Raw genomic sequence first — 15,378 nt, 5'->3', positions numbered from 1 at the left:
TCTTGATGAGATCTTCAACGTTGACTCCGCCTGAGAATCTCGCTTCTCTATACTCACAGCAACTACAAATTACTGAGGCGGCTGTCAGCTATGGGCAGTCATAATCTCTAACTAAGAATTTGTCACTTTCGTCACAATTTTCACTGCTGTTCAAATTAATGAAACTCGCAACTGACTTCAACAGTAGTAATGACAGAGGTCAGTTGGTTTACCAGCTGGTATGTGCTGACTCCAAACTGAAAGCCAGCTAGAACCCGATCCCACCAACGTGGGACCAGCTGACTTCCAGCTGGTAGGCATCTGAAACGGGTAATGCCAGTTGAATACCATCTGGGACCAGCTGAAACCAACTTAAACTAGTTAAAAACGAAGAACATACTTTTTTTTTCACCCACTTGAACGAGTAAAAAGTTTTGTATTTTGACTGGCAAAATATGAGGCTCGCTTTGGGATTAAGCCCCGATCCGACGAATAGCTTTTGGAGCATTCTATGTTGCAAGAGCTAAGTTCTAATTATAACCATAGAAAATCAGGAAGATGACGATTTGACGATTTTTGGACCAAACCTCGAGGCCCACACCATTTTGTTTTCAGCTCTTGGGGGGCACCTGAGAATCGAGGGCCCGGTTCATTTGAACCCTTTGAACCCTGGATTATCCGGCCCCGTCTTAGTGTCACAGTATAAAGGACTTCATTCGAGGCAAACGTCGTCGTCGTGATATGTCGCAGCCCCCCCCCCCCCCCCCCGAAAAAAAAAATCTACTTTTACTTGCCTTCCAATGAGACGTTAATTACCATGGCGGCGCCCGAGCCTTACACGACATGTGGGCAGGGAGTGAAATGTTTTGCCGTCAGTGGCCATATGTCTCCAATAGCACGTAGTGGGTCACTGGGCGCCGCCATGTAGCTCGCTGGACTGTTTTCGCAATTGGCGCTAGCAAGGTGGAAAAACAGCAGGACCGGTTTTTCAGCAGTGCAGATGGGGCGTTTCGTGGTCTCCTTCACCCGATCGAAGTATGTTTTCACACATGGGGCCAAGCGCATGCATGCGCTTAGCCCCCTAGCGCTTGGCCCCATAACCTCATAGTGATAGTGGGTGTAGTTGAGCTATCACTTTCACTTCTCCGCTCAAAAAGAAAAAAAAAAGCGGCGTATAACTCGCAAAGGAGGCCCTTCGGCCAATGACGCTGACCGATTTTTGTGACGCTGCGTTTGATTTGATGAAGTCGTGATGAATCCCACTTCATCTGCCGCACCCCTCGTTCTCACGCTATCATGTCTAAGGGGATCCTACACGGCATCGTGAGAATAGGCAGGCGCCATTGGCGGCTGGAGGGGGTCCTTTGAGGGGCAAAAGCCGCCTTCTTGAGTTGTATCTGACTATGAAACTTGCTTGTTCTTTTTCTCTTGCTTCATGTCTCGGTTCAGCGCTTCGTGATACATTACAACGCAGCATCTACTACTGGTTACTGCACCCTTATATTTCCCCCTCTTTATGCTCTCAGCTATTCCTTGTAGATATTACAACTACTGAAGCTGATTATGAACACTCGCAGAGCAGCAGGATCACAACTTTGTTGTAATGAAATCAGTCATTAAAGCTGTTCTTATTCAAAAGCCTAAAGACATAGAACGTTCATGATTAAAGCATAAGCTGTTTGGACATGCATTCGTGTTCTATGCAGTCTACAGACCACACGAATCGAGGCCTGATCTTCTAATTAAACTAAGAGATCATATCACCCCACACAGTAATATAAACTGAAGTGTTTTGTTATTTCAACCTTCCAGGCATTGACTGGAGCCGTTTCCTTGCACGCGCAGATTGTGTACAAGTGACGTCAGTACTGTCTCGTCTCTGTTATCGTGCTTGATAACAACCTTGTCAGACTGTCTGCGGACCTACACGTGTAGGAAACTCTTTTCGTTCACTTCTTGATTTGGTTTTGTCACCATCGCTGCCTCATTGATTATGAAGTATCGGTCGATCCCGGCTTATCGGATCATAAAATGGTATCTGTACGCTTCGCCATGTTCCGAAACCTATGCAAAATGCTCCAGCGGTTAAAATTGCGAAGGATTTTTAGCCCGCTGATGATATTGCCGCTCTAGATTATTTAGATTTCCAATATGCCGACTTCTCTGATGATAACGCTGCGGTTATGTGGAACAAGGTTAAAAATGCATATATTTTTTTTAATAACATTGCATTTGGTAAGCCGAAGAAAACGACCAAATTTACACGGTTGAACAGACGTACAATACATTTAAAACGGAAAGCGAAACGCATGAGAAAGAAAAAAGTAGCATCTCGTGCTTTCAGCGAAGCTTGTGTAGTACTGGGGCTGTAAACTGTGCAAAGTCTTTCTATCTAAAACCAAACCTTTCGAGCTTAATACAGAAGGTCCTCAGAAATTTTGGAACATTATGAACGGCAGCAAAAGGCAGGTGTAGCAAATATATCATGATAGTGCTGTAATAGCCTGTCATATGCATATCGTCGTAGGACATTTTAATCATATTGTCATAGTGTTTTCTCCCCAACGTCCGGATCATTTTTCATATTGCCCTCGTCTTTCCCCAGTGCTGCTGACTTCATCTCACATGAAGGAGTACTTTACACGTTGTTTAAAATAAAAGTTACATCTTCCCCGGGTGTTGATGGTATTCGAAGCTCTTTATCGTTTTACTCAATCACTCAGCAGGTTGCCTGTGGTAATATTCAGGATATCCTTCAGGTCGGCGTCTATTCCTGACGATTGTAAAACTGCTCGTGTAATGCCCGCCCTGAAGAAAGGTTGCCTACCTTTTTGTCAAACTACCGCCCAATATCTATCCTATGTTCCTCCTGTAAGTTCGTACAGAATATCGTGGCTAACAGCATTTACAAGTTCCTTCAGGATAACAACATTTTGCCGCAACGTCAGCATGGTTTTGGAAAAGGATTTTTAACAGTTACCCCGTTAGTCACCGTATTTACTTTTTTTCTTTCGTTTTGGAAAGGGTCGGCCAGGTAGGCTTGATATTCCTCGATTTCAGTAAGGTCTTTCGCATTACATCCCATAGAAAAATGGAAAACATCAGATGATAGGACTTGCCGATTTTTTATTTGTCTGGCTATCATATTACTTAAAACCGCGTAAGCAGTACGTTGGTATCAGGAAAAGATTGCGATGATCTACCAGTTACATCTGGCGTCTTTCAAGGCAGTGTGCTTTAGCCCACTGCAATTTCTAATTCATTCTAATGACATTGTCGATATGGTTAATATAAACCTTTAAGTTAGGTCCGGTCTGCTGATGAACATCATGATCAGCCGGACCATACCCACTGCAGCCAGAAGGCCTCTACCACATTCCTCCATATACCCGGTCCTGTGCTAGCTACGTCCACTTGACCTCTACAAACCTCTTAAATCTCATCCGCCTACCTAATTTTCGGCCGCTCCCTGCTACGCTTTCCTTCCCTTGGAATAGAATTTATTACCCTTAGCGACCATGGGTTATCATCTCTTCGCACTACACCTTCTGTCCATGCCAATTTCTTCTTTTTGATTTCAACTTTCGAATATCATAAACTCAAAGTATTTCTATGACCCACTGTGCATGGTTCCGATCTCTGAACGTTATACACCAACCATTTTCTGTTCCATAGCTCTCTAAGTTGTCTTCAACTTAAGTAGAACTCTCTTCGTTAGCCTCCATGTGTACCGCCCCATAGGTAAGTACCGGTACGATGCAACTGTTATATACAATCCTCTTGAGCGATAGCTGTATAAGCTGCTAGTAATGGTCAGTGAGTACTTGCCAAATGCGCTCCATCCCAATTTTATTCTTCTATAGTTCGTGGTCCGGATCTGCGGTTACTACTTGAAATACTTAACATGGCTTGTAACAACAACCTTAATTGGAGTAATAGGTGGAACATAAAACTTAACTCGGAAAAGACAGTCTTTCGCGCCACAAGGGAACTAATTAATTAATTTCAGTACTCGTTTTTTTCTTGATGCAGGGCAAATAACTTGAGGAAATGAATATATATATATATATATATATATATATATATATATATATATATATATATATATATATATATATAAATCTTAGTGTTACATTAACGAGCAACTTAAGCAATAATACGCACATTTCAATACTTCTTCCTCTGCCTTGCGAAAACTTTGCTTGTTGCGCCATAGACTGACTAAAAGATGCACCAGTCCAGGCTAAAAAGGGTAGCGTATGCAACCTTCACAAGGCCTAAATTGGAATACGGATGTATTGCCTGGGATCCGCGTACTATCACAAACATAAACGCACTTGAGAGACCCCAAAGAAAAGCTGTCCGTTTCTTATTTTCCAAGTATACGGCCGAACTGTGGCAGTCACGGCACTAATGGAATCGAATTTAATCCCAGATTTACAGCCGCTCCAAAAATTCCTGCGACTGAAATTCATGTGTTCATTATCTAACCACAAACTAGCATTAAATCCTGCACCCCACCTGTCACTATCGAGAACTCGAGAAACACGGCCCTGTCGCCCCCCCCCCCCCCCCCTTCCAATTTTTTTTAGCTCTGTACTCTATCAGGACCAATTTATTTCAGCACTCTTTCTTTCCGAAGACGTTCACTAATTGGAATAGTTTGCAGCAGACTGTGTTCAATTTCTTCATTATATAAGTGACCACATTCCACATTTCTTGGTTTTCGTGCTGTGTTCTGCTCATGTATTGGAGCGTATATGTTTATCAACGTGTTTTTTTCTTCTCTTTTTTTTTTTTTTTTTTTTTTTTTGTTCACTGCTCCTGCTTGTGCTTTGCTGCCTGCAGTATGTTAAAAATAAATAAATCGAATGTTCCTTGCCGAAGTTTCTTTGTAATATATGGTTTTCAACTGGCCGCCTCCGAACGAAACGAAAGCTTGCTGTTACACTCATATTATTGTACGACGTGGTTTATTTTTCTTTCTGATAGCGTTTTGAGTACGACGATCTGACTGTAAGCGTATTCAACGCAAGTGCTATCGCGCTTCGAGCAGAGAGTTTTCAAAGCGTATCCGAAGCAGAACTCCGTACCCACTGCTTGCGGATTACCAACAGCTCACCGTAGCAAAATGGACAGTCGCGACCGTTTGATTAAATAAAGGCGATGAGCTTGAAATGAGTGGATTTCATATTTTTTGCTATATGTATATCGAGTGGTCGCATGTGCTTTTTTATTATTATTAGACTGCATCATCAGTGCAGTTTATATCTGCCATTACAGTTTTCACCATCATATAATAGGTGAGATGTAAAAGGAGTGCAGCTAGTTCCTGTGAGAAATCACAGAATGGCAATCTTTAAATATTAAGTGAGGGTCACAATGAAGTAGACCTACTCTTCATAGACGAAGTGCTTGCTACTGATTAAAACAGCACCCGTGATACACTGCTTGCCAAGTATTTTCGTTTAAACATTTTCTATTCATTTTGATGTTTATGTAAAACACTACTCTCCGCAGCGTAAACTTCCGTAATGACAGATGAAAGGACAATTATGCAAGAATGAAAATATGAAACCAGCTCGTAATGTGAAAATTGGCAGAAATCAGTAGTTTCATGGGGGCAGGTACGTAACTGCTCCATTGAGGTAGTTTAGGACTGATTTTTGTCGATGAAATTCTGGACAGCGATTTAGCCCACATCCACAGTGCATGGGTTCACACAAGGGGCGAAGAGGTTGGTATGCCAGTAGGCCATGTGGGGCCTCATCGTATACAGTTGGTTCCTGGAAGTGGGAGCACAGACAGCTTGTTCAGAGATATGCACAGGTGCGCAGGGTGGGAAATTGGTACACAAGTGATTGCGGGCGCACGAAATCATGCCGACAGATTTTGTCGCCAGACTGCTTGCTGTGCAGGTAGGTCCTACTGTGGCTACAGTAGGCGTCTCAAAATAGGCCTGCAGTTTAACGGTTGCATCCGATATGTATCATCTACTTCGTTGCCACATGTCAGCCGTAATTGGTGCCATTCGTAAAGGAAGAAACCGCTGCCAATTATCAGTCATAATTGGTGTTATTCGTACAGGAAGAAACCGACAACGTCGCAAACGATGTTGCATAGGAGGTGCACGATAGTGCCATGTATGCAGACCATATAAAACAGAAGTAGCTGTATCCCCACTGCGACTACATGACGTATCGTTATTTGTTAACAGCGGAAAATAATCGCAGGCAACCCTTGTGATTGGCTCTGCTGTTGTCGTTATAGTTTCCATGTCTGTGAAATGAAGTGCGTCCCGAGGTGTGTGAGCGAAGAGGAATCATTCGGCCCAACGTATACATCTCTAATAAAGGCACATCTGTAACACATTTCATCCGGCGAAGCAGAAGATGCACTGCAACTTATTTCAATGAGATAGCACTGAAGCCCGTACTCTACAAAATACCCATTCTCGTGTGTCACGAAAATCCCTAATTTGTCGAGAGAGGTCACGTGATTTGCGACATGAGGCACCCCGCCGACCAATCAGCGGTCGGTCAGGTCAGTGACCTTGTGACGGCATCAATCTCTCAACCTATCAAGTCGGCAGGTGCTTTGACAGGGTATTTCCAGCGTTTTGACGTCCTCCACAGAGTCGGAACTCCAGACAAACAGCATTACAGAGTGCCCCCGAAATAAAAAAAAGCACTCTCTGAAAAGAGGTAGGTGGTCAAGCGGCGCAGTCGAACCGCTGCCCGTGGAGCCCGAAGCCGGGCGCTTTGTCTGTGTACTACACAGTGTTTTCTTTTTTAACCTCGTTTCTACACTACGGAGGAACGTTTCTTCAGTTCTATAGTTTATAGATCTTAAGTGACTGCCTCACACCGCAGGCTAGACACTAGCGACAACATCATTACATTAAAGCAACATTTAGTTGCAATCAGGACCACTGATTAGCTAGACTAAGCAGCCCTTCTAAGTAGCACTGCTACTTAGCCCTTGGCATCAATCCATATTGTCCACGAGGCAGTGTTTATCGCATGAACTCTTCAGGATACTTAAGCGTCCCCTAAGTTGTTGTCTTTTTCTTCTTCTAAAAGAGACACCTTAGAGCAAATCATTGTCTACGAAGTACGTCTGAAGCCTGTAGTCATAGCGCTGAGCAATTGAAAGATAATTCTAGGAGGCTAGAAGGGCAAATGGTGCGCAAATTAGCTTTGATGCAGCTTAGGCGATAACCTAAATATTCGTCAACTTTGTCGATGAAGAACACTGAACACAGACACGTGTGTTACCCATTTATAATATAGTGCACTTTTACATGGATTGCAAGGCGTCTATATGGTAACTAGCTAGATATTTAAGGGCAGCTGTGAAACATCTACAAGCCATCCTCTCAATCCCTTTAATATTACAAGGTGGATAATAGCCGCCGCACAGCAGGTCTAACGCCCAGACAATTTTGGTTTACAAGACGTCTTGCAAGATGTTTTCCAAACGTTTCGAGGATGTCTCATGCGTCTTGGCCTCCTGTACACCCTGGTGTATGAATAAAAGCGTGAATGAATGAATTGATGAATGCATGAATCTGATCAGATGATTTACCGGGATTTCCTGCAGACACACCAGACCTTGAATTTCTAGGTCTTAATTAGCACTGCGTTACAAAGGCCACCATAGAATCACTCATACATGTAAAGAAGCTCAAAGGAACAAACAGCCCACAGTCACTGCATGCCCTCCTCCATGAAGTCTTCATAAGAACGAAAATGGCGTCCTCATATGTGGAGACTGCTGACTTCTCAGGTATTTCTGTGGCTATTAATTCGTTCGTTGCGCAGTACAATCAGCCAGGTTTTAATGCGACGTTTTGCTCACAAACACAAAAACTAACTCAAAAGCTATGTTGAGTTTTATGGTGCACGGGTGGGCATCTAAGGCCATCATATGCATAATTCAAAAGTAGCTATTCTGGTACAAGAGCAGCAGACGCAAGGTCTAATAGAAACGCTCTGTAGAGGTCGGTGAAGTATGTCTTATTGCTAACTAAGACTCTCTCGTATACCGGTCCTAGGTATCTTAAAATATTTAAGAAAAACTTTGCTTTTTATACACTCTGTTCGACGTACTAAGCTTAGTGCGGCGGGATCCCGAGAGTGGTATGGGTAATGTGCATACTTTGTCCAGCGAAGCAAATAGTGCTGAGAAGAACGACCTATACCTTTCTACTGGACCAATAATTTGTCTTTGGGAATCAAATAATTATCAGTGCTTGCGCCGCTCGAACGGGCGTGTTGCGAAAGAGCGCACTCGCGTGAGTGTTAGTCTGGCAAACCGCGTGAAATCAGCACTGCGTATTTTGCGCGGCTCTCTATACACTATAATCCAAAAATTTTAAATTCTGCTGACAAAAATTCAAAATCAGTTGTCCGTGAGTTACTTTTTAAGCGTCAAATTTGTTGGAAAAGTATCATCAAGCGGTAATTCGCATAAACGGCAGCTGTGGCCACGATTGGGCTCGAATGAAGCGAACGCCGAACGCGGTTTCGATTGCGGTCGGAGCAGTGCGGCCATCTGTCGACCAACGACGCAACTAAGTCACCAGGCGGCGCGCGGCCGTTCCAGGTGTATTCTCTCCTCCAAAACTTGTTGCGTTGTGGGGAGCACGTAAGCGGCAGCGAATGAATGAACGTGCAGAAATTAAGTTCGAATCAATCAACCTCAAACACGATGTGAAAAACCACGCTGTGCGAGTTTTTCTCCTTCGCAGAGTCTTGTGTACAATTATACAAAGATACGTTGTTTTAGCAGTGAAATATGGAAAGCAGAGTTGGTACCAGTAAGAAATTAGCACTTAAGTGCTACCGCCGTTTCCGTAACTGCGGCATTAATAAACATCTATATGCAAGTGAAGAGTAAAGCATGCGATAAAGACATGGGGATGACGCTAAATCCAAGAAGCTCTTTTTGTGGTGCTCTGCATTGATGCCCGCTTTTGTGTCTGGAAATTGTCACGTTAACAGCAGCTGTGTCTTTAACACGCAATTAAACCTCATCTGCGCAAAATCCTGCTCTGATTTTAACTGAAAGAAAACCGCGCTGTTGATATAACGCGGATTATTGTTCCTTCTTTTTTTTCTTTTGGCACGTTCGCCTTTCGTAAGCAATAATCTTTGGCAACTGCCCATCATATATCTCTTGCTAATCTTAAAATTCGCACACCCTATGGCGGCGAATGTGGCTGAGTGTAGGAGACGTGCATGACTAAAGCTTTCAATGACAATGATCATGAGCTGGGATGATCAAAGACTGACTCATGTGAAGACGATTTCAGCATTCGAATATTCGCGGCTTATATTTGCCAGCAGCTAGCTGAACAGCTAGCTGCTGGCAATGGCTGCGTTTCGTTTTACTCCTTCATCATCAAGTCCTCCATCTGATGCGAGTGGAGGAACGCAATGTACCATGATTTTGAAAGGCGAGAATAACGATGCATGAATTAGCTTTTTTGGCAGCGTGCGTGACGGAGCTCCGAGTCAGCCCAAATAAACGAGCACACAGCGTTTAGGCCAATAACACGGGACAGCGGGACGGGAGTAACACCTTCCCTTCGAAGGTGTTCGCGGCGCGGCCAGGAGGGGCCCGAGCCGCGCGCTGAACTCCGAAGAGGCTTTCGTTAGCGGCGGCGGCGCTCGAGAGAATTTATAGCACGCCGCAGCAGGCGCACTCCTAATCGGCGGCCCAAGCAAAGAAACGAGCGCCGACCGCAGGCGAACCGCGGAGCGCGTGCCATGCGCGGGGTTCGGGCGTGATTTACTCGCCGAGTTATGAGAGCGCGGGAATAATGAATTACGACGCGTCCGGACAGGTGGCGGTGCCAAAGTTCGCGGCCTCTTCGATTCGTCGGCGCATCGGTGCCGGCCAATGAACGGCTCGGAAACACCCCTTGGCCGGCCATGCATCATCGACGTTTATCGGCGCCGCAGCGAGCACGGCCAGGCGGCGCCCTGCATATACGCACGCACGCACCCGCCCCTTGTTCCTGCTCCGCTGCAGCACTCCGCCGCTGCCGCGGAACAGCCTACTTGAGAAACTGTCAGCGTTCAATCGCCCTGAGGAATGAGTCCCGATAAAAAGGTTCGATAGTGGCAGACGACACGACGCGACCGCCTCCCCGGGCTTGACACAAATAAAGTTTTCGTCTCGCAAGAACCCCCGTCCGGTGCTTTTTATCGCACTGGAGGTCTCGCGGGCCTCAGCGAGAGAAATCTCCTCTCTTGACGCCAATGATTAATTTCCGCTGATAGCGTGCTCTGCGAGAGGCGTTTTAACGTACTGGCCCGCACAGGGCATGTGTGAGCGCGACAAGCCCCGTATCTGTAGCCGCGATGGATGCGGAGACGGAAGGCCCAAGATAAAAAAAACAAAAAAAAAAAAAAAAAAAAAAAAAAAAAAAAAAATTACGCTTGCACTTAGCGACTGACCACTCTGGCAAATGAGGCTCGGGATGCCCCTTTTTATGCATGCACAGCTCCTTGGAAGGCAGGAAACGCCAGCTTCAATAAACTCCGGTATTCAGCCATTCAGGTCGAGCAGGTACGAACATACTGCTCTCGATGTCGAGCAAAGGTAAGTGGAAGCCGTTGGAGATAGATGGGTGAAAATAGTGGCCTGATACAGGAGCTATACAGTTCATATTCGGTAATGTCACCTCACACAACGAGCAATGCAACATGTTTGAACATCAGACTATCACACCGAACAGAATTATAACGACGAAGGAAAGCACTGACTCCCCCTCTCACCCCCAGCTCCCCGCCTCTCGAATTTGTGTTAGCGTGCGTGCTGTAACTTGGCTGCACCATTAGTTCTTGTTCCTTCCTCCAGAGGACGCAAGTGACTTCTAGTTTGGGGCTTCATTCGAAAGCAGCGACAAACGAGACCTTCTTCGAATAGAAAACTGTACAACTGGTTAATAAACATAACTATGTCTACAGGAGGTATGAACTATGCCCAGAGGATGCTTTTCACCTGTTGCACGAAGGTAGCGCCTTTAGTGTTTGGTCTCGTCTTCGTTTTCGCCCTGTTTCTTTATGAACTTCTATCATGCCTCAACTAGCCTGCCAATATGCTATCTTCAAACTAGACTCATCGGGATGAGCTTTTTCTAGACAGGCATACACTCACGCGCTTTTGGGGGATTTGCTATCGCAGATGAGCTCCCGCGGGGAAGAGATCTCTCTCGTGTACAGTACACAACCTGACTCAATGGGGCTTGACTCGGTGTGAAAACTCGTTCACTCTTGCTCCTGAATTGTCTTCACGTGTTCACCCCCCCCCCCCCCCCCCTTCCCAGTTTTCTCTATTATAGATGCTTCGGTGCGACCGCATTAACATGCGCACATGTTCCTCGTCTCATTAGACGAGGAACATGTGCGCTGGTGACGTATAGGCCTGAACAGGTCTATTGCGTAGCGGCCGTCCCTAAGCGTTATTCGGTGGTCGTACCAGCAAAATTGCTGGGTCCCAAGAGTCAGACATGACATCGCAGAAAGAACTTATGTGTTCAAATATGCCTGTAAAAGAGAAGGTTCAGCAGTTACACGGGCCGCTTCGTTTCTCAATTTCTTCTGCACATAGCGTTCAAAACAACCGCTTATATCTTTATGTCACCGTAGGGGTAGTAAACTTCGTTCTTTGGCTCTGCAATGAGATATCCACAAACGAGATTCCTCTGCAGTAAAAAAAGAAAGTATAACTTGCAGAATCCGTAAATTGCCGATTAGCCAGGAACGCCTTGTGGATCGCTCTGGTATTAAAAATGTCGCATATGCAGTTATTGCACGCATTCAAACATTAAAAGAATATTTAAAAGCATTCCTGAGTCACATCACTCTTGCGTGAATTCAGTTAAACCAACACCTTGCAGAATTTACCGATTCGTGCATGGCACTTTTCTCAATTCTGAGTCGAGGTCCCATGCCTTTGTGAACACTAGTGCAAATTGACAATACAGCCGAACATCAAGAGCTGGATGAACAGCAGTAACTCCCTTTAGTAAATTGAGGCTGCTAAACGGAATCCAGCCCTTGTAATTACCCAATGGAGCGCACGTTAGCGAATGCATTTTTAGAATATTAGTGATGAACAGTAGTGGAAGTAGTAGGCGAATATGTCTACTTAGGACAGGTAGTAACCGCAAATCCGGACCATGAAAAGGAAATAACAAGAAGAATAAGATTGGGATGGAGCGCATTTGGCAAGCACTCGCAGATTATGACTAGCAGCTTACCGGTATCGCTCAAGAGGAAAGTATACAACAGTTGCATCTTGCCTGTACTCACCTATGGGGCTGAAACGTGGAGGCTAACCAAGAGAGTTCTACTTAAGTTGAGGACAACCCAGAGGGCTATGGAACGAAAAATGGTAGGGGTAACATTAAGAGATAGAAAGCGTGCAGAGTGGCAGAGTGGGTTAGAGAAATAACTCAAGTTACTGACATTCCAGTGGAAATTAAGAAGAAGAAATGGACATGGGCAGGACATGTAGTGCGAAGAGAGAATAACCGATGGTCGCTGAGGGTAACAAACTGGATTCCAAGGGAAGGAAAGCGTAGCAGGGGGCGGCAGAAAGTTAGGTGGGCGTATGAGATTAAGAAGTTCGCAGGGGTCAAGTGGATGCAGCTAGCACAGAACCGGGTTAAGTGGAGAAATATGGGAGAGGCCTTCGCCCTGCAGTGGGTATAATCAGGCTGATGATGATGATGATGATGATGAGTGATGAACAGTGTTTACTGGCTACATTGGCTACGCAATCCTAAAGATCGACTTTTTTATTTTACAAGTTGCTTACTTTATTTATTAGCCTGATTCGCTAAAAAGCTGCTCGTCTAGTGTTTCACGAAAAAAAAGAAAAGCACGGAATCTTATACAAAAGCAACCTGGCTCACTGAATATCCCTGCGAAATGTTCGTCTGCACAGAGACAAAAGACAGCACATAAATGGCATAACGCAGAACTCTGGGATCGTCGGTCGCATTAAGCACACTGAGAAGGGCCAGCATGTCAGAGTTTTCGCTGCGTCATTAATGGTCCATCTTCCACGCTCGCCGTTTAATTTGCGTTGGTTGTGTGCTTGACCATTAAAAAAAAAAGAAAAAATCGTGCACCATACCGCACAGTCCCAAGACAACGTGAATGGAATGCAGTCGGTGCAATGATCCTCAGTTTCATGTGGACTGTAATGTATTTGCCCAGCGAAAACAAGTTAAAGTACAACTATTTGCTTATGCCTTACAAAAATTCTGAGAGCCCTCCCCCCCCCCCCCCCCCCCCTCCCTGTGGAATTTACTCTGCAGAAATGCGAAAGCCTGAGCGTTGCTGGTGCACAAGGTACATCAAGTTTGTTCACATTATCATTATCAACTAAATTCACCGTCATTATCATTGCTAATGTCATCATTGTCATTATCACTAACTTCAGCGCCATTGTCAGCGCTACTATCAACCTCGCGGTAGACAAGGAGAATTATGATGAGCGCTTTACAGTCACGGGCTTGGCGCAGTAGGTTATAGCGCTCAGCTTGGGGTTCAAGGGAAGGAGGTTCGATTTCAGGTGAACGCATGATTCATTTATTTGTTTTTAACTATCTTCATCGCGATAGACTGGCCGCTGACATCCCCAGATGAAAACGTCATAATGTCGCGGTATCCTGCGGAATCTTGCCAAGTGTGACACTTCTCGTGGCCGGACGTGACAGGGTCATGGCCGCGACTATGAGCCATAAATGCTTTCGCCTTAATATGTACATAAGCCTTGTTGGTAGCAATTTTCTTAGAGACCGAGAGAACAGCAAGATCAAATAACTTTTTGTAGCAAATTTAATTGATATTTCAGCTCTTCCTGGCCCCGCCGGGGTGGCGCAGCGGTTAGGGCGCTCGACTTCTGTTCCCAAGGATGCGGGATCGAATCCCGACCTCGGCGGCCGCTTTTCGGTGGAGGCGAAAAGCAAAGCGCTCGTGCGCTGCACGATGTCAGTGCACGTTAAAGAACCCCAGGGGGTCGATATTTCCGGAGCCCTCCACTACGGCGTCTCTCATAGCCTGAGTATGGGACGTTAAACCCCACAAATCAGATCAAATCAAATCGAATCGGCTCTTTCTGGACACACTGATGTTTTTTTCGGCAGCGAAGGTGTCGGCAAGAAAGTTGGATTTAAAAGCAGTCTATTCAAGCTCGTAACGTTCTCAACAACTACAGGGTGGGTTGCAAACTGCTTTAGACTGAACGGCGCTCTAGAGTGGCCTCAGGGATCCGCGCCGTAAAACGGCTTCAACGTACGCATTCTATATTTGCGAAATAGATTGGTGAGGGCGAGACCTGCATTTAACTGTGTAGTCTTTGCTAGCTTATCAAAACAGCATTTTATGGGAGTATGGCCGCTTTCTGAGTAGAATATGGTGCCCTATCTATATATTTACAGGTTGACTTCTATTTATCTTCGGTGCCCCTTTAATGCCAAACAAAGCCGTGTCTTTCATATGTGTCACTTTGCAGAGGTGTAAAATTGGTTTGGTCCCTTTCTTTTTCAGTTTGCATATGAATGTAAGTTTGTTCATTTGGCGTTACATATGTTCAAATGCCATCGAGGCACATTAGTTACGACTAACACGGCATATAAACAGCTCTTTCTTCTTTCTCAATACTGGCACGATGAATAGCATCATTGCAGTAATCACCGGCATCAGTGTTGCTCGTTACTGAAAGCTAAAATTACCCAACGAAATTACGTACATCTTTTAGAAATAACATACCGTAGCAAGAACGTCTATATAGCACGATCTTAAGTAAGAAACCATGTTAATGTAGACACTGTAGTCATTACTCACCCGGCAACTCCTTGGGAAGCGCTACAGGTTCGTGCATCGCTCATATTACCCCAGCAAAGATGGTGCTCTCCTGCATTGAACTCTGGCATGAAGCCATTCAGCTTCGCTAGGCAGCATCTGGTCAGTGCGGTGGTAATGGTTCAACGTTTGTTGATTTAAAAAAAAAAAAGAAAAAAGAGAAATAGGAAGATTACCAGGCACGAACTTGCATTCTAACTGCGTGTAGCATGTTGTATAGCTGTACCTACTGTTTTATGTTCACGGCGTTTATGTGTTGTCATTCACCTTTGCGGAAAGGTAAAGGCGGGACCAGTGTCACACAGTAACATATTAATCGATCCCGGCTGTGGCGACACCTTTTCGATGGAGGGAAAAAGCAAGACGCCCGTGTACTGTGATATGTCAGTGCACGTTAAAACCCCAGGCAGTCGAAATTTTTGCATGTCGCCAGGTATACGGCGTCTCTTCGCTTTGGGTTGTTAAATCCCAAACCATGTCGATAGGGAGTCATTCCATGACTGTAACCGGA

This window comes from Amblyomma maculatum, chromosome 1 (genome assembly GCF_055883805.1).
Source record: "Amblyomma maculatum isolate TAMU_Amacu chromosome 1, ASM5588380v1, whole genome shotgun sequence".
NCBI lineage: Eukaryota > Metazoa > Arthropoda > Arachnida > Ixodida > Ixodidae > Amblyomma > Amblyomma maculatum.
This window is presented reverse-complemented; position numbering follows the sequence as displayed.